The sequence below is a fragment of the Balaenoptera musculus genome, chromosome 6, assembly GCF_009873245.2.
Source record: "Balaenoptera musculus isolate JJ_BM4_2016_0621 chromosome 6, mBalMus1.pri.v3, whole genome shotgun sequence".
NCBI classification, from domain to species: domain Eukaryota; kingdom Metazoa; phylum Chordata; class Mammalia; order Artiodactyla; family Balaenopteridae; genus Balaenoptera; species Balaenoptera musculus.
The window spans coordinates 89,734,909-89,761,253 of NC_045790.1; the positions used below are offsets into that span (position 1 = coordinate 89,734,909).

Below are 26,345 nucleotides of genomic sequence, written 5' to 3' on the forward strand. Positions count from 1 at the left end.
AAAATGCACCTTATGAACCAGTCATGTCAACTGACATGGCTATTTCCGGAAATGAGCATCCATTTTTTTCCCCTCACATATGCTATACTGCCTCCCTTTGTCCTCCTAGAAGACTTCCACCCACCCCTAAAGATTCAGTTCGAATCTTCTTTGTGAAGAAAAGTGGCTGACGATCTCTAGGCCAGATAAATCCTTCCCACATTTGGGCTTTCGCAATAACTTGAATTTCACTTAATTTTCCAATTTATCATCTCCTCTCCTAAACTGCCAGCTCAGTAGAACACGTACCATGTCTTATAATACACCCCTTGTTTTTACTGCTTACTTAGACCTTTCATGTCCTTTGTCTGATTGATCCTCCAACCCTGTCAGATAGGCCCCTATTATCCCATTTTACAGATGACGATCAGGTTCAGCTAACGTTTCAAGGTTGTGCAGTTAGTAAATGGAAGGCCCAGAGGTCCGAGCCAAGTGTCCCCACTGCCATACACTCTTTGCTAATTCACTTCTTTACTGTTTACAACAGCAGTGGCAACTTTTCCCATGTAGACAGAAGGGGCTTAGCAGAGGGCACCTGGTTGGAAAAGAAGTCTAACCAACTTGCCTTCAAGCTGCATTTGCAAGGCAAGGACAGAGGTTGTGTTTGGATTGTGTTCTACATCATTGTAAATATTGTAATGTCTTCTGAAGCTATTTTTATCTCATACATCGTATATGATTGAGAAAATCCAAGTTGCCTATATTGAAAAATTCTATCATCATTGTACTCATCTTTTTTTTGGAAGGAGGTTTCAGACACCAGATGAGAATGTGGGGTTGGAGGAGGGGGTTTGGCCTCTTTGTTGAGGCTGCTCTTAGCCTCAGTGGGTTGCCAAGCATAGATTAGAAGCCCAGCCTGCACCTCATCAGTATAGCCAGGACTGAAATGCTTTTACCAGGGAAATGCCTAGGGTTCTGGCCTCAGGTTGATCGCAGGTGGGTGTAAGATGTGTCCACATGAACATTTCTGCATCTGAGGAATAAAATTGCTGCTAGCTTTACTTGTTCTGCTGATCAGTAAGCCCTGGATAAAGACACACATGTGGCAAATTCCTTCTGGAGTTTAGAACTAAGAAATTGTTTCTCCTAAAGAGATGCTAATCTTCCTTTTATCACAACAAGAGTTATGGAAACCAATAGGGCCCAAACCTGGGCTATGAATCAGAATTACCTGGGAACATAATAAATACATTGATTCTTCTACCCCATCCCTGGAAATTCTGATTGAGAGACCTGGAGAGGGGCTGAGGAATCCATTTTCTGTAGATCAGCTGGATTCCCAAGCCCTCTATGCTGATAAAGCCACTGTTCCCAGCAGTAGCCTCTCACATTTTTTTTTAAACTTTGCATAGCATTTTATTTCATTTTTTTATCTTTTCTTTTTTTAAAGTTTTTATTTTATATTGAAGTATAGTTGATTAACAATGTCGTGTCAGTTTCAGGTGTACAGCGAAGTGATTCAGTTATATATATACATGTATCTATTCTTTTTCAAATTCTTTTCCCATTTAGGTTATTACAGAATATTGAGCAGAGGGAGAAATATATTGGGAGTTTGGGATTGACATGTACACACTGCTTTATTTAAAATAGATAACCAACAAGGACCTACTCTGTAGCACAGGGAACTCTGCTCTAGCCTCTCACATTTTAACCTGAAGTGTGGCTGCTTCCACAGGTGGGCTGTCAGTGCTGGACCTAGGAGGCTCCCTCCTGATCCCTGACTGCAAAAGAGCTCAGCTTGGTGCAGAAGACAATATATACCTCTAAGCCTTGGCGTCTTTCTCCCTCTGGTCTGACGGTGCTCAGTCCTGGCTAAAGGTGAGTACCGAAGCTGAAGGAACTCAGGCACCCTAACACTCCACCCAGTTGCATCTGTGTCTGGGGGCTTGGAAAGGGGGGGCTCTAGATCCATAGAGAATAGCATCATCTCAGCTTCCAGGCAGGCATTTATGGGGCAGCAGAGCACTGACTGTGAATTTGAAGTTCTCAGAAGTGGATTTGCTGAGAGTTAGTGGCAGAGCCCAGAGAGGAATCCTGCGGCTGCCTTGGGCACTGGAAGGGTGTCCCTGCCCCAGCCTGTAGGAAGGGACACAAAACATGGGATTAGAGTGACTGCTGCATATTCAAAAATCAGCCCTTTGTCTGTCTTTGAACAGATCCACTCCTCACGCTCCCATTATTAGGACAGGAACTTCCCAGGAGACAGGCAAGAGGAAAATGAGGATTCAAGGAAGCTTTACATGGGGGACAATTTTTTTTTTTCTTTTTAAATTTCAAGTTAATATGAAACTACTTATTTCTCCTCTGCATCCTTAGTGACTACCAAACACAACTGATTTATGTCATTTTCTCGAACTGGCATTCTAATGGGTCCACAAGAGGAAAATAAAGTATTTAATAAAATAAAACGTGACAAATGAACTCTTTGAGTGAAACAAGCCATATTAGTGAGAGCTGTAGATACAGCAGAAGGAGGAAGGAGGTTCCGAGAGCTGGAAAGAGGCCCAAGTAAAAATTGTGATGGGTTTTGGAATTTTTAAAAAAATTTTAAATTGGAAGGATTTGACCATATTATACATAATCTGATGTATACATGTATACATTTCATCTTCACTCGCCATTCTTTTGTCGCTTCTCGTTTGCTGCAGTCGGAGCAGGGTTCCCTATTATGTAAATAAGGGAATGAGACAGATGGTGCCACAAAGCAATGAATTCATCTGGGGGGAGGGCTTTAATTATGGATGGGTGGGCCCGGCTGTGTTTTGGGTTCAGCAAACGTCCCAAACGTTATGGGATTGGCAAAACCCCAGATGCAGTTTTCCAGGCACATTTTAAAATCCTGTCATATTTGCAGGGGAATTGAAGTTGGGATTTGTTTCTTGTTCTTTATTAAATTCCTCAAGTTGCTGGCCCTGATTTTTAGCCTCTGAAACTGTGGAGGAATTTGAGCTGTGTTTTAAGGAGCTGGTCTACAATTCTTTTAAGACTAAGGTACTTCATAGGTACTACTGAGCTGTTGAATAGTCTTTTTTATGGACTGTAAAAAAATTGAAGATCTGAGGTACTATAAATGGAAAATTTAAATTATTCACATACCCAGATATGATTACTATTTGTTGGTATATTGAAATTCAGTATTTTTAGTATACTTTTTTTACACCATTGAAATCTCACTATACTTGTCATTTTGTATCTTGTTTTGTCACTTAGTACTACATCACAATCATTTCCCTATATCACTATTTATTCATAATTTTCACTAATATATAATAGTTCATTGAATTTGTGACTCACTTGAAAAAATTCAAAATGTTTATTTCAGTGAGCATTTGTTTCACCCAGAGTAATATAACCTAGATCCTTAGACAATCTAGGTTTTTCTTTATATCCTCTGTCAGATAAAATCTGTTTGGTAGAAACAGATGAACAGAATAATCAGAAATGGCTATGGGGACTTTTGGGGTGCTAAATAAGGTCAGTGTCAATGATGAATTGACTAAAGTCATGTGGCAAGTTCACAGTCAAAGGCAGAAACTCAAAGAGAGACTCAGAACAGACTGAGTATACACAAAGGACTTAGGACTTTGGATATTATTACATAAAAAGCAAAACACAAGTTAGGTGAAAACTTACGGGAACAGAGGAGACCATTAGCATTTATGAATTTGGTATCCATGAATTCAGCTATTCTCAAGGGACCTCGCAGGGCCAGGATATGGCGTGATTTATTATTTTGCTGCAACAGCACGTTAAATCACATGGGTTTTCAAAGCTCGCGTTTCGACCACGCCACTCTGTCTCCGAACCTAGCCAACCGTCCAGCTTTTGTGTCTTAATCAGTTTTGTGGTTTCACACTCCTTGACGAGAATTTAGCAATTCTCATAATGTGATAAATTGTATTTCTTTGTGAAAAAACTAAACAAGAGAAGAACATCAATTGCAAGAGCTGGTGCCGAAAGGGAATAGAAAATAAGAAGCCTAAGAAAGTGATAGTCCCTTGCCAGAAAGCTGAACCCTTGGATTCATTAAGGAATGGAATGTCACATTTGGCAGTGCTCGGGTTCCATGACATAAACGAGTCCCCCATACACTCTGTACAGCATCGAGAAGAAGATATTTCTGATTCCACTTCAGGCAGTACTCTACCCCGGGCAAATACTGCTCATTAAGTAAATCATCAAAGCACAACCTAACTGTTTCAGTATTTCATTATTTCTTTTTCTGGGAGAAATTATATTAGAGCGATATTTGTGAATGTGCTGATTCATTAATATCTTGGATGCATCGAGGATTTATTTGAACGAAATCTCTTCGAGTGAGAAGTTGCAGTGAGTCAATTTCAACTCTGACAAATTCTGAGTTTCCTATAAATTCCAGGGAAGTGAGGTAGGATGAGAATAACCTGTTGAGGATAGAGCAATGAATTTACTAAGCAAAATGTAACTGGCGTGGACAAGTGATTCACATCTCAGATGAGCCAAAGGAAAGCTGACTGCATTTGAGTGCTGAATGTACCTGTGACTGAGGGGGTGACCAGAAGGAGATCATTTTAAGACAACCATGTAAACCTGCTTTGATCCCAGATTAGAGATTCCACAAAGAGGCTGGGCCTAAAGGAAATCATGTTGAGGTCAATTTTAAAAAGCAATAAAAATGGAAACTATTGCCCACAGAATGAGTATACATAGCCCTGACTGGTCACAGGTAAATCACGGAGGAGACAAAGTTGGTTTCTAAAGTCTCACCACAGGATGGGGTCCAATAGACAAAAGTTGAAATCCTGTCTGTTGATTACAACGTAAACTACCTTGTTCACTTCTCCTCTCTGTGCCTCAGTTTCCTCATCTGCAAATTAGGGCCAGTACAGTTGACTTTGCAAGATATGTAATAAGCCAATGCTTCACATTTTCCATCCATGTACCCCCCAGTATCAGGGGAGAAGGTCCTCTGGAAGGACCAGAAAATTAACTGCAAAGCAGCGTGAAGCAAGTATTCACCTTTGTTGTTTTGTACACCTAACATACTCACAAGATTTGCCCTGTCTGGCCCCAGCAGTATCTCCAGCCTGGTCCACCACCCTCCCCCTTATCCTATGAGCTTCAGTCTCACTGGCCTTCTTTTCCATTTCTTCAGTGTGTCCTAATCCCCATACATTTCAAGGCCATCTGTACCTACCTCCCTGCTACCATCACTCCCTGCCTTTCACCATCTTTGCTGTTCTCATCCTTCAGATTATCCTTCCCTTGCCTCTGTTCTTGGCTTTTTAAGAATTGTGATGTCTTCCTGTCTGCTCTGCTTAGAATCCCTTGTTTCCTAAAAGAGTCTTCAGAGGTAATGATCCAGGCAAACTTGAGATTCGAGTCCAAGTCTGACCATTCTAGGACAGATAGTAATAAAAGTAGAGTTTTGTGGTGAAAGAGTTGGAAACTTCTAGGAATAAGAAAGGTAAAACCCCTTAGCCCAGCTTTTGTGAGTAACTCATCTGCCTCCTTCACTAGGTTTTAAATTTCCTGAGATCAGGGGCCATTTTTCTTTTCTGCCCATTATTGGGACACCAACACTCAGTAAATATTTGTTGAATAAATCAATGAATCTTAAAAGTTCACACTAATTTTTTTTTAAATATTTATTTATTTATTTAGTTTGTTAGTTAGTTGTTTGGTTAGTTGATTGGTTGAGTCAGGTCTTAGTTGTGGCATGCAGGATCTTCCTTGCCGCATGCGGGATCTTCGTTGTGACATGAAGAATCTTTAGTTGCGGCATGCAGACTCTTAGTTGTGGCATGTGGGATCTAGTTCCCCGACCAGGGATCAAACCTGGGCCCCCTGCACTGGCAACATGGAGTCTTAGCCACTGGACTGCCAGGGAAGTCCCCCACACTAATTTTTTATGCTCTTCTATAATATATCTATTTTCATTTGTTTGAGATAAAACATACTGTCCTAAAGTAATAATCATTGAGTCAAGTGATCCCTCCAGGAGGTTGTGTCATGCTTAGTCTTCCCTGACACTGATTCATGGCTGCAGTCACCAGAGTGTACGTCCTTCCCCAATATGATAACAGAGAAAGACACTGAAATCATCATAGCTAAAACTATCTTTATTATTCTCTTGCTTTTTTCTCCCCCAGGATGAGCTAGTTACTAGCAAACTCTTACAACCAATATGACAAAGAAAAGGTGTTTCAGGAGAGTTCTCTTATGCCCCCATTGAAGCCCTTATCATATTTATTTATTTATTTTTAAATATTTTATGTATCTGTCTATCTATCTATCTACCTACTTATCTATTTATTTATTTATTTATTTTGGCTGTGCCGGGTCTTCATTGCAGCACATGGGATCTTCGTTCCGGCATGCGGGATCTTTAGTTGTGGCATGCGGGCTTCTTAGTTGCGGCATGTGGACTTCTTAGTTGCTGCATGTGGACTCTTAGTTGCAGCATGCATGTGGGACCTAGTTCCCTGACCAGGGATCGAACCCAGGCCCCCTGCATTGGGAGTGTGGAGTCTTACCCACTGGACCACCAGGGAAGTCTTCCATTATCATATTTAAATATCATATTTAAATATTTAAATCTGTTTCACAGAAAGAGGCTGGGTCTTTAGAGAAGATTCACTCAGCAATAAGCACGCATGGATGGTTCCTACTGAGAGGTTCTTCTTCAGGTAGAGTTGACAAGCTGGTCACTTCCTCTTAGATTTCAATTTCATAACTTATGGTTTGGATGGCATGTGAGTCATGCTTGTAAAGGAGTGATCTCGGTTGACTTATGGCTTTTTCTCTCTGTATATAAAAATCAGAAAGCTTAAATACCTGGAAAACAAGACAGATAATTTTTCCAGGGTGAACCTTGTTCCATTTTGTGCCCTCCATCTGCCCTAGAAAGAAAAGGGGACAATTTTCACTATCATGGAAGGCAATCTTTGCCTCCCACCAAGTTTCTTAAGATGAGGAATTCTCCTGATAAAGACAAGTCCTCAGATTGGGAAGTAAACAAAATAATAGACAAATGTCCACTGAAGCTCTTCCACTTTCCCAGTTACTTTTCACACTCATTTATGAAAGCCATTCTTTTAGGGATAAAGTTTTTCAAGCTATTAAAATACATAGCTTTTGTTATAGAAGATATTATAGTATAAGGATTGTATAGTTTCTGAATCAGACTTCCTGGTTCAAACCTGATGTACTACCCAGTTTTATTTAGCCTTTTGATGCCTCCATTTTATCATCTGTAAAATGGGATTATAATAGTATCCATCGTACAGGATTGTGTGAAATGACAGATTTGGACTAAACCAATGGTGCTCTGCTTAGAATCCCTGGTTTCTTAGAAGAGTCTTCAGAGGTAACAATCCAGGCAAACTTGAGATTCAAGTTCAAGTCTGACCATTCTAGGACAGATAATAAAAGTAGAGTTTGTGGTGCAAGAGTTGGAAACTCCTAGGAACAAAAAAGGTGAAACCCCTTTCTTATTTATCTAACTTTATTCAGTCATTGATACCTTATTCAGTCCCTTCCGAAGAGCTACTGCTGAGAAAAGAAGGTGATAATCTTGCTTTTATATAATACTGCAGGAAATATCTGAGGATTGACATTTTTCTTCTTTATACAAATATTTTTTCCTAATTTATTAAAGGAAAATATTACCTTGTTTTAATGTTTTGAAAAGTTTGATATCATCTTGGCTGGATAATATGCATATGCTAAAATGATCATTATGAAGACATAGCAAAATGAAATTTATATCTTAATGATTCATTCAAAAACCACTTGTTGAGTTCCCATTCTATGTCAGGTCCTGGGCTAGATTCTGTGGCTATAGACATGAAATGCAGCCCCTGGTAAAAGCAGTTTACATAGAATGGGGGAGACAGGCAATTAGACAGTCAAATAACGTAACTTAATAAATGCTATAATAGAAATGAGTATGGGGGTGGGAAGACTCAGAGAATATGTTCCTGAGGACAGTGATGGTTGAGATCTTTTTGTGGGCAAAGTATGGTTTGCCAAGCCAATGGATAGAAGGAGTCAGTTTGCAAGAAGGCATGAAACATGGATAACAGCATTGTGTTTGAGAAAATATAAATCGTTGGGCAACAGGGAGAAAGATGAGGATGGAGAGTTGGGCAGACAAAGTCATAAAGGGAAGGATGCTGTGCTAAGGAATTAGAGTTTTCTAGTGAGGGTCATAAGAAGCCACTGAAGGGTTTTCATTAAGGAAACAATAAAGACTGACTTGGAGTTTTGAAGTCAAGGAGGGAAGGAGAAGAGGAAAGGAGTGAGAGTGGAGTTATGGAATCCATAAGGTAATTGATGCAATCCTGGCAAGAAGGAGCAAAGGCCTCAGCCATCATACATAATACAGTGTGTTCTTCTCTTCCCTAATGCAAAAGAAGTAGCCCATTTTTGATAAATTTTTTCTTCAGCTACATTATTGCCCTTCTATCCACTCTGCAAAGGAAAGAGGGGAGGAAATTATTTAAAGAGTATTTCTTAGAAATTAAGCACCATATCAATTGCTTTCATATATTGAGAGGTTATGCTTTCACATAACATTGAGAGGTAGGCATTATTTCTAACCATTTCCAGCTGAAGAATCTCTGAATTACACTTGTTGTGAATATACTACTTCCTTCTCTGTAAAGATTTTCTGAAAGTGGAAACTGCATTGACTTCAGAAGTTTAAACTGTGATTAGAACAGCGATAATTCTGCCCAATACTATTCTTATTTCCTGCCCTCCATCCCTCAAACTATACATTTGCGCTATTCATCATATATACGAGTTCTCCCCTGTTTGGGGCACACAGTAGAATTGCACTTCCTGGCTCCTATGGCTTGGGTGGGACCATGTGATTGGTTCTGGCCAATGAGTTTGAGCGGTAGTGATGCATGGCATTTCAGAGCTGGATGATCTAATTGCCACTATGAGAAACACCAAAGCTCTCTCTTCTCTCAGCCATGTTATTCTGTTAGCCTGAATCCTGGACTGAGGTTGATGATGATCCCAGGCCAGAGTTCTAAGTTCCTCCGTGGTGGACATGTTGTAGGAGTGAGCAATGATCCTTTGTTATTTTAATCTGGAGTTTCTCTGACTCAGTGCTAGTGACACTGTGGCTGAGTAATTCTTTCTTGGGGGTAGAGAGGAGAGCTCTCAGGTGCACTAAAGGATACTGAACGGTATCCCTGATCTCTACTTACCAGCTATCAGTAGCACCCCTCCCCAAGTTGTGACAACCAAAGCTGTGGCCAGACATCATTAGATGTCCCCTATGGAGAAAATTGCTCCTGGTTGAGAACTGTTGTCTTAAACCACTGAGATTTGTATTCTTTACTGCTTTATAAGCTAGCTAGGACTTGTATACCCCAGTCCCTTGTTTTCATCTGTTACTCCTTCCCTTGTAAGCTTAATTCTCCAGATATGCTTTTGATCTGTGAAACATTGTGTTTCATATCCTAACAATTTTCAAACTTTTTTATGTATTTACAGCTATCATCCAGTTCATGTGCTATTAAACCTTGTCCTTTTGTGGTCCCCTTTCAACCTACTCAAAATGATTTCTAATAATATGTGTGTCCCTTGGCAACAGCTGTCATTAAAACAAGTAGGAAAGTTTTTATTGTATTCCAGTTTAGTTTATAATTCCCAGGTTGCTACCATAAACTGGTTCATTTTGGTTTAACTGAGGACATATATAATGTAAGCAAAACACTGAGAAGGAAGGCTCTTGTTCTCAAAGAGTTTGCATACCAGCTGGGCAAGTAATATGTATTCATAAGAAAATATAAATCATATTACACTGTGCATTTTTTAACCATATGTGTAAAGTGCTTATAAGTGTCTGGCACATAGTAAGTACTCAATAAATGTTAGCCGTTATTGTTATAAACATCATTATTTTTGTACCATTTAAAAGATTTCCCTATGCCCTGTACTACACAGTGAGCTCTTCAAAAGCAAGGACCATCTCTTACTCAACTTTGAATTCCCAATGCTTGGCACTTTGGTACAAGAAAGACACTCAAAGCACAATGGATGAATGAACATGAGTTAAAGTCAAAGAGGAAGTGTACAATACATTGGTTTTAGAAGGAGAGACAGGACTTCAGACTAAAGTATTCTAGGGAGATTTCAGGGTGTTACTTTTTTTAAGCCCAGGGTGAAGAATTTAGGAGAAACTTTTTGTACTTAATAATATTTTCCATGGTGTGTTTTTTTTGTTCTTTTTGGGAAAGAGTAGCACAAGTAATACAGTGTGAAGTAAATAAAGTGAGACTGTGGGTCTGAAGACCCGCATTGGAGTCTTAGCCCCACCACATACAATCTATGCAGGCAAGCAATCTTCCAGAACTTTGGTTCCTACATCTTTAGAGTGATAATTATTAACAATATCTCTCTTCTGCATACATCATGGAAGTGTCATAAGGATCTTCATGATGTATATAAAATATTTAATAACAGCTCATTCACATGATGCGTGTTATTGCTACCAGTTTACAAATACTAATGAGAAATCCTAGCAGACTAAGCCAGTGTCTTGCTGAATATCTGGAAACAGGTCTGCAGAGACTTATGGAAATGACTGATATTTTATTCATTGAATGAGTGACTAAGCAACTAACAGTGAGGTGAAAAAATAAGAATAGACGCACTGGCTTAAATGTAACAGGAAACCATAGTCTACTTATAAGTAGCAGTTAGTTAGAAGTACCTGGAGTTAGACAACAGAATTGTGGTTCACTGCAGAATCTAACCATAGCCTTCCCATCATCAAGAGGCATGGAAGTTGAGAGGTTCTACTGTCCCCTTATAATTTTCTTCCTGCCTGAGGCCATCCTGACTATGTGTATATTCCATGCCATTTTGTCACCCTATTTGAGGAAAAGGTAAAATGGTTTGGGAACCTCTCAAATGGCTTATTAGAAAGGAAGGAAGAAATTATACAGTGAGAAAATGAGGATGGTGAAGGGATCGGAGATGAATACCAAAAGGCTGACAAAAAGACACTTGAGCCTGAGAGGGGAAAAAATGAGATGGACTCGTAATCCCTGTAGCTACGCAATATGTAAGAGGTTTTTTCCCACATAAAGCATGTCTTTTACCAAAGTGCTACTTAATATGCTATAGAAAATGAAAGGGGTCCAAAAGTATGACTAAGAGCAAGAGAATTTCAAGAGAAGGGGCAGATTTGGATGGTTTAGTGACATCCTGTGGCTTCTTTGGATCTGATGTGGCCAATCAAGATATAAACTGTGGTTAAAGAGGGTTTGCCAAACCCTGTCTGAGATGCTCCTCAAACCCACTGACCACCCTTCCCTCAAGCTCCCTTGTGTGCTGACAAATAACATGCTCAAATGATGAAAAGCTTGGTCTCTTTCTCTAAATATTTGACAACCTCGCACTGAAGATGGAAGAGGCTGGTTTTGATGGCTCCAGAGGAGAGAATGTGGCCCAAGGAGAGGTGGAATTTAATGCAATCTAAAGAGCTTTCTAAAAAGGAAGGTGCCCTGAAAATCAAATGGCTAGAAATGCTTCAGCAGAAGCAGATAAATATCCACTTGCTGTGGTAAGAACTGGAATATAAACCCTTTCCAATTCAACATTCCTATCGCTTTAGTCCTGTCTTCCACCCAACACAGGCATTTCCTCTATAGCATCCTTGGAAAGTGCAGTCCTCTAGCCAATTTTTTTTCAAGCACTGATTTGTTAAGTGTGCAAGCTACTAGCTGCAGTTTGATCTTATAGAGGTGGCAATTCATTGACTGATAGAACAAATTTCCTGGAAAGGGTAGAGGGAATGATTTCAAGAATGCAGGTGGAGGGACCACATTTAACCAACACATTAATAGGAAGAATATCCTTCAGTTTGAGAACTTAGTGGGAAAACTTCAAGTTCTAGCACTTTATGTTTGTTTTGTCTTTAATCGAAGATACCCAAATTAACTCTTCTCTACTGAAGATGTTAATCAACATTCATTTAGCACTTTATAATTTGAAAAGTGTTTTCACATCTAAAAATTTCATTTAGACTTCAGGAAAACTGCATTATTATCCCATTTCACGGGAGGGGACACTTAGAAGATAATAAATACTGGAACTTGAATTTGTGTCTATGTGCTGGGACTGTGCTGAAGCCTTTACATGAATTATTGCTAAATCACATAATACCTGTACAAAGTGGTTATCATTCCCATTTTATTTCCAGGGACCAGAGGCTGAGGGTAGTAACATAGCCTGAAAGATGAAGGAAAAAGTCTTAATAAATTGGGCTACCACCAGCAGAACAAAGGTCAAATATTCAGATCAAGGAGTATAAGAAACGAGAGTTCAGGGTTTGTTCAACACTCAACAAACGTTGAGTCTGACACTCTTCCCGGTCTCGAGGAGCCCATGGTCTAGGAGGATCTGGGCCACATGTCTGCCTTCTGTGCTGCGGGCCTCAGCAACAGGCCTGGAATTTCACCTAATGTTATATAATGTAATTGCCACAGTAACCTCAGCAGAAAGGTATGGCGATGTTAAAGACTTGCCAAAACCACACATTTGCTATGTAGCAAATCTTGAGCTTGCAGCAATTCTACTGGAACTCAAAGCTTCATATTCTTCCAAAGTCTCCAAACTTAGTCAAAACTGCAGCTCAATAAATTTTATTAATCTCATACTCTCTGCTACAAAGACTTTTTCCACCTTTTCCGATGCCACTCAAAACCCACATTTTCAACAGAAAAACTAACCACCACTTAAGAAATATTCCTGGCCATTGTCCACCTTCCAGATCAGAATTTCTGGACTCCTGTCTCTTTCCCCTCCTTACAGAGGAAGAAGCCATATGCGTCTTCATCTGAAGGAACTTTCCCACTGGGTTCACTGCAGACTAGTATGATGGAGAGAACCCTATAACTAGGACAACTAGCTTGTTGTCCAGGCTTAACTATTGACTTCTGGGTAATACTGGATCACTTTCCCATGCAGGGCATGTTTCATTTTGTTTTCTATTTTTTTTTTTTTCTTTTTTAAGAGAATTCACTACATTGAATTTAACCATAATAAGAACCCTTGGGGGTCAATACTATTATTACCTTCATCAAACAAATGATGAAACTAAAACTTGGTGAGAAACTAAGAAATATAGCCAGTGGCACACAGAAAATAAGTGATGGAGTCAGGATTTAAGCCCGAATCTGTCAGAACCTAGAGACCATGCTCTGAAGTATGGTGCTCATTGCTTCCTTGGGTGCAATCCCTTTTCTGTAAAATGGAGTTGAATCAATCAGCTCTGCTTCATTTCTAGCAGTATTTCTTTTCAACAAAATGATATGAAGAACCCAAATATATAATAAGAGAAAAAGCAATATTTAGTATAATTTTCTTAGTTTCAGTATGTATTCACTTATATATATTTATATATACACATATATTTATTTAATGCATGCTTATTATTTATTGTAAAGGCAACTGAAATATCAGAATTATGTGTCATTAAACATAATTTTGAAATCAGGGGTTATGGATAATAACTAGGGTCAGAATCCAGTTATTCCAGTGATTTGTTTTGGTTTTTATGGGACAAAAATGCTGATTCACTTAGAGAAGTTTTTTACAAAAGATAACAGGTTTTCAATGGTTAAGCTTATTCTTCCATTAACCATCAGAGAAGACTGAAAGAGAAGCAATAGGGTATTTTTATTTCGAGACTGAATCACTAACATTATCTCATAGCCGCTTGCTTAGGTTGCTTGGTAAGTGTTTCATTTGGGGAGGGTAGGTAAACTCACTCCTACCTAGCTGGTTAAAATGTCTTTGGCAGGAAATATTTTTCAAATATATCTGATAACAATATAAGATTTCTCAGTGATTTCATTTTAAAAAAATCTCACATGTCTTAGCATACCTCTGTCATTTTTCAAGGCTATAAAAATCTACTTTGTTTTTCCATTCAGTAGAAATTTGAAGTTTCATTTCCCTTTCTGACACCTCATTTGCAATTATAAGCATGAAAATACTGGATTTCTGAAAAGCTGTTGTATTTTTGTTAGCTACTTAATAAATGGAATTCCTTCACTGGCAAGTACAATTTTTTTTCTCCCTTAGAATCTTTGAAATATTTGTACTAGCTCCTTGCCTTCAGTTCATCATGTAAGTCTCCTGTAAAGAAAAGGCTATTCTGTAATATACTGCCAATATAATTACCAATAACTCTGAAAAATTGCAGTTTTAAGGCTGTATCTTAATGTAATTGATTATTTATATGGTCTGCTCCAACAATATTTAGAAAGATGCTTGCATGTCTGTAAGAAGTTAACACCTAATGTTTGACTCTACAGTTCTGTTAAAGAGTCTTTAGACTGCTTGAACACATTGTGCTGAGCTTTAAGAGAATCATTACGTCTGTGTTCTTCTTAGATATTATTTTCACATCATCTGTATAGATGTTAACTACACATTGGCCAGTGTAAGGTACATTTTTTTGTTTTCATCTGCATGAACCCAACATAGAAAATAAGAAATATTCTGAAATCCACAGTATTATTAGTAAAATTCATGATAGAGTTCATAAAACTGACAACCTTCACTGATCCATCATGTATTTTGGGTGTTAAAAATTTCACTCCTTTATCCATAAAGATGTGGTACATATATACAATGGGATATTACTCAGCCATAAAAAAGAAAAAATAATGCCATTTGCAGCAACATGATGGACCTAGAGATTGTCATACTGAGCGAAGTAAGTCAGACAGAGAAAGACAAATATCATATGATATCACGTATATGTGAAATCAAAAAAATGATATGAATGAACCTATTTACAAAACAGAAATAGAGTCACAGATGTAGAAAACAAACTTATGGTTACCAAGGGGGAAAGGGAGGGGAAGGGATAAATTGGGAGATTGGGATTGACATATACATACTACTATATATAAAATAGATAACTAATAAGGACCTACTGTATAGCACAGGGAACTCTACTCAGTACTCTGTAATGATGTATATGGGAATAGAATGTAAAAAAGAGTGGATATATGTATAACTGATTCACTTTGCTGTTCAGCAGAAACTAATACAACATTATAAATCAACTATGCTCCAATAAAAATTAATTTAAAAAAATTTCACTCCTCTCTAGACATATCATCAGAAAATGGAAACAGTTGTATGTATATATTTATAATAGTTTCATTCTCTTACATTTGAGTAGGATTGTTTAAAAGTACTGGGTTTTAAAACTTTCCCTTCATAGAATCTGATTCTCTGCCATGGGAGAAAGTGCATGTTCACTAACAAGCAATTTGCATCAAATTTGATAGCATTCACACTGTTCAATTAACTTTGAAAAAAGCAAGTAGAAAGACTTACTATATTGCTCATTGTCTTCTATTTAGATAGGACTAACCTGTCAGGGACCATAACACTATTTTGAAGTAGTTGGTTGCCTAAAACCTGCTGCAGATGGGGACGATGTTATGATCATAAACATAGATTCCTCCAGTTTTTCCTTCCATCATGTAGTTTCTTGATCTTGTGTGAATTTTAAGTGCGTTTGTGTGAGAGTTGTCAGCACTTTTCTTCACTCCTTACATGGTTCTCAATGAGTTAACATTAGTGGATATACCAATACATGCTAATATGCCATATCTGACGTCCCCTTTTAATATTCTCTTTCTCACCAGATAACTCTTTCTTGCTTCAAGAGTATTTTTTACATCTCCTGAAAAAAAAGAGAACGTTTATAAATACAAAAATGAAATAAGAATAACTCAATATTTGCAGAAAGTTTATCAATAAAAAGTCAAACCAGAAGCCTCTAAGATTTAAAATGAGCTCTAAAGCTATCTATATAACATATTATTTTGACTGTATATATTGACATTTCCTTCGTATTGCACTATTGAGTATTCATTGAAGATGGGAGCATGTGTCAAGCAGATGTAGTAGAGACCTGCCTTGCATGGGTATTGTGTGCATGAGCTAAGGTGGCATGCTTGCTTTTGGTCACAGTTATGAGTGTTGACATATTGTCTTGAATTGTTAAAAAAAACTTCCACATAGAGCTATAACCTTCCTACCCAATGACATACTTTCCATAAGTTTGTCCTCTCTCTCTCTCTCTTTTTCTCTCTCTCTCTCTCTCTCACTCTCACACACACACACACACATACACCAGAAAACTTTTCAGGTCTGCCCCAAAACAAGTTAAAATGGTAAAACAAGGTAAAATTCCAATGGCCTACGATGTGCTGAAATTTGAGTCTATGTTTTTATTTACAACCTTAAATTACATTGAAACGTATCTTAAAATATATAGATCTGTGCATCTGTACAGAATTCCTGGACTTCACAAAATAGAATTTGAAAACTATGGGATCAGATCATCTCCAAGTTTCCTTTCAGTACTAGCTGTCTACGTTTATGGCTATTTTTCTGTAATCATATTACTTTCTCCATCTTCCCTTTAGTTTCTAATTATCGCTTTATTCTCTTTTATCTTCAGTCTCTTCTCTACTGTCTCCTTTCATCAGACAACATACACATTTGAAATGTGGCTAGTGCAACTGAGGAATTAAATATTTAACTTTAATTTTAATTAATTTACATTCAAATAGCCACGTGGCTAGTCTCTACCGTATTGGACACTGCAGATGTAGACTATATATGTGCCTATAAATTAATAATTTAAAACAATAGAAGAAATTCTGAAGGTCAGTAAACATATGAAAAGATGCTGAAGCAACCAAAAGTCAGGTACCAGTTTTCATTCTTCAGATTGACAAGAAACATAAATATTGGCAGTGTAGGTTTTAGTGTGGGTGGAAGAAAATGAGTTCTCTCTTATACTTTTGGTGGGAGAATAATGATAGGGTCTTTCTGGAATCACTCTGGCAGTGTCTATCACCATTTAAACCATCCATACTCTTTTCTTTACAACTCCAATTTTGGGTATCTGGCTTGTGGGGATACTGGCACAGACCTGGACAAGAAAGTCTATTCCAACACCATTTGTATTATTGAAAAAAGTGGAAATACTTAAATGCAGGACCACTTGGGCAATGCACTGCACATGTCCAGTAGATGCCTTTCACTTTGTAGTTTCTATGAATGGTGCTCTCTGGGTGATGCTCTTTGGAAACCCTAATACAATGTCAGAATAGTTAAATTAGTTATGGTACATCACATCCACACTATGAAATATCATACCAGTAAAAAGAATGAAGTAGAGATATATGTCCTAGTGAAGACATATGCCAGGTAGACTGTTAATGAAAAATATCATTTGTAGAGCTACATGTGCAATAAAATCCACCTTATGCTTAACAAAAACAACAACCTTAAAAACAATCAAGAAAATTAAAATTATATGTGAGGAAATTTAGTATAAATTTGAAGAGTATAGGCGTTGAAGCCAGACGGCCCAAGATTGAGTCGTGTCTCTGACACTCGCTAGCTCTCTGTCCTTGGAAAATTTACTAAGCCCATGTATACATCAGTTTCCTCATCTGTAAAATGGGGATAACAGTAGTGTTTATCTCATAGGGTTGTTATGAGGATTAAATCAATTAATATATGAAAAGCCGTTAGAACAGTACATGACATAGTAAGCAATATTGTTATTATTAGCATAATAGTACTACATACTTATATGTACCCACCTGAATATCCATATAAATATAGAGAGAAATATCCAGAAGAATACATACCAAATTGTTAACATTTCCCTCGCCACAGAAAATTCTACTAGGCAGCACTGTTCTAGATCTTAATCTTTGGTTTTATACTCTACATATACTTTTCCAAGTCTGTTACTTGCATTTTACGACTATTTTGTTATATAAATATTTAAAATTTTATGTAGTCTAACATGTTAATTTTTTCCTTATTTGTGCTTTGCTAAGAAAAGCTGTCTTACACCATGATCATAAAAATATTATTTTAAGTTTAGTTTATCTCTTTAAACCATCTGAAATTTAGCTTTGTGAAAGGTATAAAGTAGGGATCCGACACTATAATTTTTTTGTAAATATATAGATCTACATTTTTTTATAAAAGAGAATTTTTCTTTAAAAAATTGAGATGATGAGGTTACACTGGGAGTTTAATTCTGCACGTTAGCCTTTGGCTGTAGCTCAGAGGCAAATGCCCCATTTAATGGGGGCCCATGGCCACTAGTTCTCATGGTCCCTTTTGCTCCCTGTCACCTCAGTGTGCCAGAGGGTGATTTAACTATGAGTGCCCATTTGTTTCTCTTATAGGAGAGAACTGCTTCTTAGTCTCATGTTTCTATTAAAACTGAGAATACCAAAATAGACCAAAAAATATGCATGCCTGGTCCTTCTTAAACCAAGCCTACTTTTCTCATTTAGATTGCTGCATGGCTCTTGAAAGCATCTGAATTTGTGATCCACTGATTTGTGTATCTGTGATCTGTGTTCATGTGCCTAGATTACATCCTTAAATTAACACGATGTTATAGGATATTTTCTATACTCTGGAATAATTGATGTAATTGCTCTGTAAATATAATCTATTAAAAAAATTTTTTCAACCCACTTAAAAATCACATGCTTGAAGTCCCATTTAAAGAATAGTATCAGTGTTCATTGATAGCTTGCTACCTACCCGATCCTCACGATAATCTAGTGAGTAGCTGTAAATTAAGAAGCTGAATCACAGAGAGGTGGAATAATTTGGCACAGCTAGTAGGGTGGAGTCAGGATTTGAATCCTGGTACTGATACCCCAGAGCATAGCCCAAACTCCAGAGTGTTATTTCATTTTTAAGGAAGGCAAATAAGGAAAAGAAAAAATTTTGAGTAAGGATAAATAACTTTCCTAGGTTTAATAATGACCGTTTTCCTAGATTTTCATCAGTTTTCTATATTTTCCAATTTTTTGGTTGAAATTGTTATGTGTGTTCTCTTAAGATGTTTGCTAGCTCCTCAACATCTATATTTATGTCTCCTATATTGTTTATAACATTGTTCATAGTAATCCATTCTTTATTCCCTATAATCCTACTGGCCCAAAATCTTTCTACTTTATCAATCTTTACAAAGGACACATTTAAAATTTTTATTAATATGATGTACTTTTAAAATATTTTTTATTTCATCATTTAAAAAATCTTCAGTAATTCCTAATCACATTTCTTTTGTGTTATTTTGCTGCTTCTTTAAGATTTTTTTTAACTGAGATGTAATTGACATATTATTGAATAGTTTCAGGTGTACAACATAATGATTCAATATTTGTATATATTGTGAAATGATCACCACAGTAGTCTACTTCATAGTTAACATTGGTCCCCATAGATAAGTTTTTTTTCTTTTGATGAGGACTTTAAAGATCTCTTCCCTTAGCAGCTTTCAACTATGCAATACGGTATTATTAACCATAGTCACCACGCTGTACATTATGTCCTCATGATTTGTTTATTTTGTAACCGGAAGTTTGTACTTTTTGACCCCCTTCACCCATTTTGCCTACCCCCACCCCCTACCTCTGGCAACCCCCAATCTGTTCTCTGTATCTATGAGCTTGGTTTTGTTTGTTTTTTTTGTTTTAGATTTCACATATAAATGAGATCATATGATATTTGTCTTTCTCTATCTGACTTATTTCACTTCATATGCCCTCATGGTCCATCCATGTAGTCGTACATGGCAAGATTTCATTTTTTATGACTGAATAGTATTCCACTGTGTGTAAGTATGTGTATGAGTGTGTATATATATACCACATCACTTCTTCATTCATTCATTCATCAGTGGACACTTAGGTTGTTTCTATATCTTGGCTGTTGTAAATAATGCTGCAATGAATACAGGGATGCATATATATTTTCAAATTAGTGTTTTTGTTTTCTTCAAGTAAATACCCAGACGTGAAATCACTGGATCATATAGTAGTTCTATTTTTAACTTCTTGAGGAACCCCCATACTGCTTTCCATAGTGGCTGCACCAATTTACATTCCCACCAGTGGTGCACAAGGGTTCCCTTTTTCCACATCCTCGCCAACACTTGTTATTTCTGTCGTTAAGACTCTTGAGTGAAAGTATGGGTCATTTATTTTCAGTCTACTTTTCCTCTTATAAGGATTTTCATGGCTTTGCATTTCCTTATGAACACCACTTCAGCTTATATGTTTTATCATGAAAGTTTCTGACTCATTTGTACATTTAATTTTCTGTACTTCTTTAAAATAACATTATATCAAGAGGTATTCTAAGTTTCCAAATGGATAGATTATTTTTTATTCTTCTTTGTTTTTGGCCTCAGTGGTAGAAAAAATGCCACAGATTCACCCAACTCTATTTCATCTCTCCTCTTTCCTGAGCGAATGGGAGCCTGTGCTCCCCGGGACCACATGACTAATTCTGGCCAAAGAAATGTGAGCAGAAGTGACACGTGACACATCCGGGCTGATGCGATGAAAAGCCCTATTTCACTGCATAGTTCTTGGTCTTCTTGTCCTCTTGAGTGGTAAAGGTGGAGGCCTTTGTTGAGATGGCAGAATCACAGGATAAAAGAATCTTTACCGGTGAGAAGGAGAAACAACCTAGAATGAATTTTGTGTAAGAAATAAACTTTTGTTGTTTAGGGCCACTGAGATTTTGGGATTTCTACCTCAGCATAGACCTGGCCTAACCTGATGAGTACAAACTATTATTATTGTTTCTGTCAACAGCCTCATAATCGTTAGTATTTCCTCCTACTAGTTAACTTGCATGTGGTAGCAACACAGTCAAACAAAATATTCAGTATTGGGGAAACCCAACAGAAACTTCTCAGTACCATCAATTTACTGAAGTGGCTGTATTTGTGTCTTAGCCCTCTATGTGCAAATATGGTGTCCCCCATTCATTCATTCAGTCACATTTCCCAAGCCCCCTATCGGTATAACATTTTGTGCTGAGGTCTCTCGATACCTTCCATGAATAAGAATGTACAATGGAAGAAAATGACAAGTGTTCCTGAAAGTTTTAAATAAGAACAAGTAGGGATGGCTCCAAGCAGATGCTCTTTCCAATATCTAGAGCCTTTGGTTCCCAAAATTGCTTCATCACTCATCTCCCTCCCTTCCCCCATGATCATGGTTCATTATTGAATTTTCCTTATTTTGATCATTTCCATAATTAGCTCGTGTTTTGTGGGTTTTGTTTTTAGATAGCAGCCCAACTGCCGCTTCTGATTTGTGCAGTTTTCACACATGCTATTGTTTGCAGATACGTTTTGGCCAGAACCTCATCTTATGAGCCATTTGTTAGTTCTGATTGAGTAGGTCACTTGTGGGCTCAATTAACCACTTGCCCTTCATCTGATGGTGCAAGTGGCCAGTTGCACCTACAATTAGCTAATTAAGGGTTCGGTCATTTCCATAGGCAATTTTGCCTTTATCTAATTGTGGGGCTGCACCAGATTCCTTTCATCATTTGAGCATAGACCAGCCAGTGTAGGCAGAAGACGATGCCTCTTGATGAAGGTAAAGTAGCAACAAAGGAAATTAAAAATTTTTTTGTTTTGTTTTTAATTTTGTACTATGGTTTTAAAAAAATTTTTTATTATGGTAAAATACACATAACATAAAATTTATCACCTGAACTATTTTTAAGTGTACAATTCAGTTGTAATAAATATATTCATAGTGTTGTGCAAACATCACCACCAGCTAGCTCCATAAAACTTCCTCTTGTAAAACTGAAACTTTCCCCCATTAAACAATAGCTCAGTAGTTTCCATTCCCCTTTCCCCCAGCCCCTGGCAACCACCATTCTACTTTCTGTCCCTATGATTCTGACCCTTCTAAGTATCTCATATAAGTGGAATCATACAGTATTTATCTTTTTGTGACTGGCTTAGGCAATTTTGAAATTTTATTCTTTAATGTGGTTGTCCAAGGTAGGCAAAATCCACAGATTAGAAGCCTAGAATTTTTTCTGTTTAGATTAGAAAGATCTTTATGTGAATGTTTTTAAAATATTTTGCTTAGTGGGTATTTATTAGTCTGAATCAACGTGTTTAACAACACAAGCTTCGCCAATTCCTGGATTGTGTGTGTGTGCACATTCACATGGTGAGGGTTTATGTACATGAACTCATTCCAAGAATTTGGAGTCCTGACCTGAAAGAGCTGAAGGTACAGCAGAACCTCAATCAGGCTCTCTACAGAGAAATTGTAGGAAAAAGAGGGCTCTGAACTCAAGAGGAGAAGGGGGAATTTATCACTTCTATCTTTTTGATAAATGCTTTACAAATGACTTTTAGCGGGTTGCATTGTTCATGCAAGAACCAGGAAGCAGAACTGGGAGGTACTTTTTTTTTTCTTCTTCTTCTTTTTTACTTAATGCCAGGACAAAAGAACTGCAAGCATCTCAGAACCCCTCCTCTCTCAGTAATACAAATTGAAAACAGTTGAGTTCTTCCCTTCTAGAAAATGACCAGGACATAGGCAACAATCACAGAAAGCACTTATTGTCCAGATTTCTCATCGTATATAATCTGTTGGAATCATAGCCACCCAGTCAATTTCTATGGCCCATCTGTCAGGACATTGAAATTGCTTTATTATACAGAACCCGCTCACAGATTCTGTGGATTCAGTGAGAAATATTTACCGAGTGTCATCTGAGCTCTCAGAGGTTCCATAAAACACTTAATTAACATACAAAATCCACTTCAGCTAAGCCTGTACCTACTTCCTGAATATCAGTTACTGATTTGATTACTCCTGAGGCTCAGGTTGGTAAGGGGAGAAATCGTGGAAGCTACTAGAGAGCAAGCGAGAGGCAAAGCAAGGTGGGCAGCCTCTGACAGCTGCTGTTTTCTCCCCGGGGTGTTAGAGCTGGTGACATGTTCCACCAAAGAATCACAGAAAAAAGGTCTGTGGCACTTCTTTTGTTTGTTTCTTCATCTTTTTGTTTTGTTAATAATAAGCAGGAACTCTGCTTTGCCTTGATGATCAGTTGTTTGTGTCATCATATCTGACTTGCCTTATCTCTACCACTTAAAAGCTGTGTTACCTTCAACAGGTTACCTAATCTCTCTGGGCCCTCCTTTTAAATTTAAAAAAATTTTTTAAATTTTTATTTATTTATTTATTTATTTATTTTTGGCTGTGTTAGGTCTTTGTTGCTGCACGTGAGCTTTCTCTAGTTGCAGCGAGCGGGGGCTGCTCTTCGTTGCGGTGCGCGGGCTTCTCATTGCAGTGGCTTCTCTTGTTGCGGAGCATGGGCTCTAGACACGTGGGCTTCAGTAGTTGTGGCATTCGGTCTCAGTAGTTGTGGCTCGTGGGCTCTAGAGCTCAGGTTCAGTAGTTGTGGCACACGGGCTTAGTTGCTCCATGGCATGTGGGATCTTCCTGAATCAGGACTCAAACCCATGTCCCCTGCATTGGCAGGCAGATTCTTAACCACTGCGCCACCAGGGAAGCCAGGTCCTTGTTTTAAAAAGATGATAAAATCTCCCTCATGGAGTTACTGTGATGATTAAATGAGATAATGTGTGATTAGATGGAGTTTCTTCCAGCATTGTCAGTCCATGGAGGGCTAGAGACTAGCCCCTTAAGATCAAGGATTATTGCTCAGCATGTAACAAAGTAATTTGCATAGAGTAGGTGCTGGAAACATAATTGTTGATTGATATTAATGGGGTTGTATCAGCAATAGTAATTATGGTTCTATAGCTTTGGGCCTTTTCTGTGCACATGACCTCATCTCTGTGTAATTACTTTTCAAGGGTTTATGGCAATTTCCACGTGTATCTCCTCCCTGGTGCCATATTTGCTTCCCTGTCTCCAGCAGGGCATTTGCTCAGTGCTACTAGCAATAAGCCAAGAACTCCTAACACTGAATAGGTCCTGGAGCCTGTGAGATATTTTAGGACAAGGTAGAGAAGAAGGCCCCTGTCCCATCTCTGTGTCACATTCCATTCCAGGGGTCCCTGTGCAGGGCTGCGTGAGACGTGATGTTTCACAGACTTTTATAAAGGCAGTTCATTAGGTGTTTCCTTCAGTCTCTTTGTTCCATGGGACTCAGATATGATGAACCCTGTGTGGGCTGTGCTTGGAAATGACTCTAGAAGCCATCACACCAGTCTCAGAATGATGGTACCCATCGGGCAGCTCCTCCTTCCCTGAGTTCTCTCGCTCAGACCCTGGTGCAAAAAGGTATGTGGCTGGCCGGCCTCATACTCATCAGACACATCTGGGCATGTCTGAATATCCACATTTAGGCTCAGGCTGAGACCATGTTATCTATCATCTATCTATCTATCTGTCTATCCAACTATCTATCTATCTATCTATCTATCTATCATCTATCTATCTATCTATCTATCTATCTATCTATCTATCTATCTATCTATCTATCTATCTAAAGCTCCCAAAGTGTTTGGTGCACAGTGGAAAGGTTAAAATGTAGATCTTTCCTTGTCCTGGAAACCACATCATACACTGAGATCATGGATTGTTTTTCAGATTTTCAAATCATTTCTTTCTCTCAGATATAGGGGAATTCTCAAACTAAAGTGTTTTGGATCGTGATGAAAGAGTCAATTTTTCATGCTCCATTACTCTACTTCCTAGTTCTATGAAGGCCTAGGACGAGCTTGGACTTAAGAGTGTATTGTTTAAAAACATTTCTTCCTGAAGACACAATTGGTCTTCAATAGTTTCCCTGATGTCATTTGATGTCTCAAATAAGATGACCATAGTCACAGTTTCACGCAGTTTAGGCTAAGTTTGGCTGAAGTAATGCTTGACGCCTTGGCGGTTGACAGCAGAAAAGGCTGTTTCTTGCAGGCTTGTCCGTCGTGGGTTGGCTTTGACTCCACATCCTCATCATGCCCAGATGCAGGATGATGGAGTAGGGCCCACCAAGTATAGAGATCCGTCCTGTCATTGATCAAAAGCCATCCAGTTTTTTTAAGCAGGAGAATAACATTGTGAAGTCTGAGCTTGAAGTGATCACTCTGATGCCAGGATGCAAAGAGTATGAATGGAAGAGGAAGAAACTGGTTGCAGTGGAACCAATTACAAGGCATGTGCCAAGGGTGACGGACAGGATACGTAAGAAAAGTACCTACTGAAAGTTGTTTCCAGCGTGATGGAGCCACTGGGCTCAGAGAGGAGAGAACTTGCACCCTTACTTCCAGACAGCCTATTAAAAAGAGAGAAAAGGCCGGCCAGATCAGTGACCAGTTGCCGTAGTGACGGGCTGGCTCCTGGAATGCACAGTGAATGCAGGGCACGACACAGGAACCCAACAAAGCCTTCTGGCTTGTGGAAAATGACCCGCCACACCAGAAATACCTTCGGGTTCTTGGAGAGAGCGCATTATTGCCAGCCTGGGGCCTGTAGCAGGGCTTTAGAATCTTAGCAAATTAATGTTTGTCTCCTTGCACCTGTCAGTGGCCCAATAGTGTCCTGCTAATCTCCCAGTCTCGTTTGTCCCAGAGCTTGCTCTCCATCGGATGAACAACTGGCAGCTTAGGCAATGATGGTGGAGAGGCACCCTCTTCGAAAGAGGTACAAGGGCCTTATTTTCAGGGAGCTGCCGGGGTCATCGCCTGAAGGGGTATTTTTGGCCAGCCATCTCCCTGAGGTCACTGTTTGTAGATACACCCATTGAAATTGTAAGAGCAAGGCCATGACTTAGGAGGGGGGAGCAGAGGGGACTTCGGTATTTCAATGGGCTCTTTGTAATCTCTCTCTCTCTCTCTCTCTGTGGTTCACTGAGCAAACTAGCCTTGTCACACTGCCTTGAATATTCTCCTCACAGCCCCGTGGAGAAGAATGAGCGAGCTGTGAGAGATTTATCTCCAGGCTGGACTCTCCTCCAGCTGTGAGTGACACAGTCAAAGAAAGGCTGTCAGTGCAGCCCCTGAGGTGGGGCAAGGGAGAGGTACCCTCTGTCAGGCAGTGCTAGAGGGGAGAGATCCCTCTTGGTTGCCAAAACCTCTCCCCACAAAGAAAAAGAAGGTGGCCTGGAATAGAAGGGGACCTTGAGAGGGGCAGAGCAGAGAGAAAGCATCATCTAAATAATTTACTGTGGTTCTTCCCATTCCGGGAGCCAGGCTGCAGCCGCATCTGTGAGCTTTCAGCTCAGCTCAACATGTCTCTGGTGAGAAGACTTCTCAGATTTCAGGAGCCCTGCAAGGCTTTGGAATGCTTGCCAGTGAGGAATTTGAACATCAAAAGGTTCAAAGGTGGTTGGAAAATCCAATCCTCAAATTGTCGGAAGCAAAACATGTCTTCTCTGTCCTATTTTTATGGCTTTAATAGTGACGACCTGTGGTTCTAAGA

The 26,345-nt window shown here is 38.7% G+C and overlaps 1 long non-coding RNA gene across 2 annotated transcripts in view; it reads left to right on the forward strand.

Moving 5' to 3' along the window:
* LOC118897220 overlaps nt 1-26,345 on the forward strand; it is a 149,984-nt gene that overhangs the window by 11,599 nt on the left and 112,040 nt on the right. For both annotated transcript variants that reach the window (XR_005020374.1, XR_005020373.1), the window contains exon 2: nt 1,718-1,860. This is a non-coding gene — a long non-coding RNA (uncharacterized LOC118897220). The remainder of the gene's footprint in view (nt 1-1,717; nt 1,861-26,345) is intronic.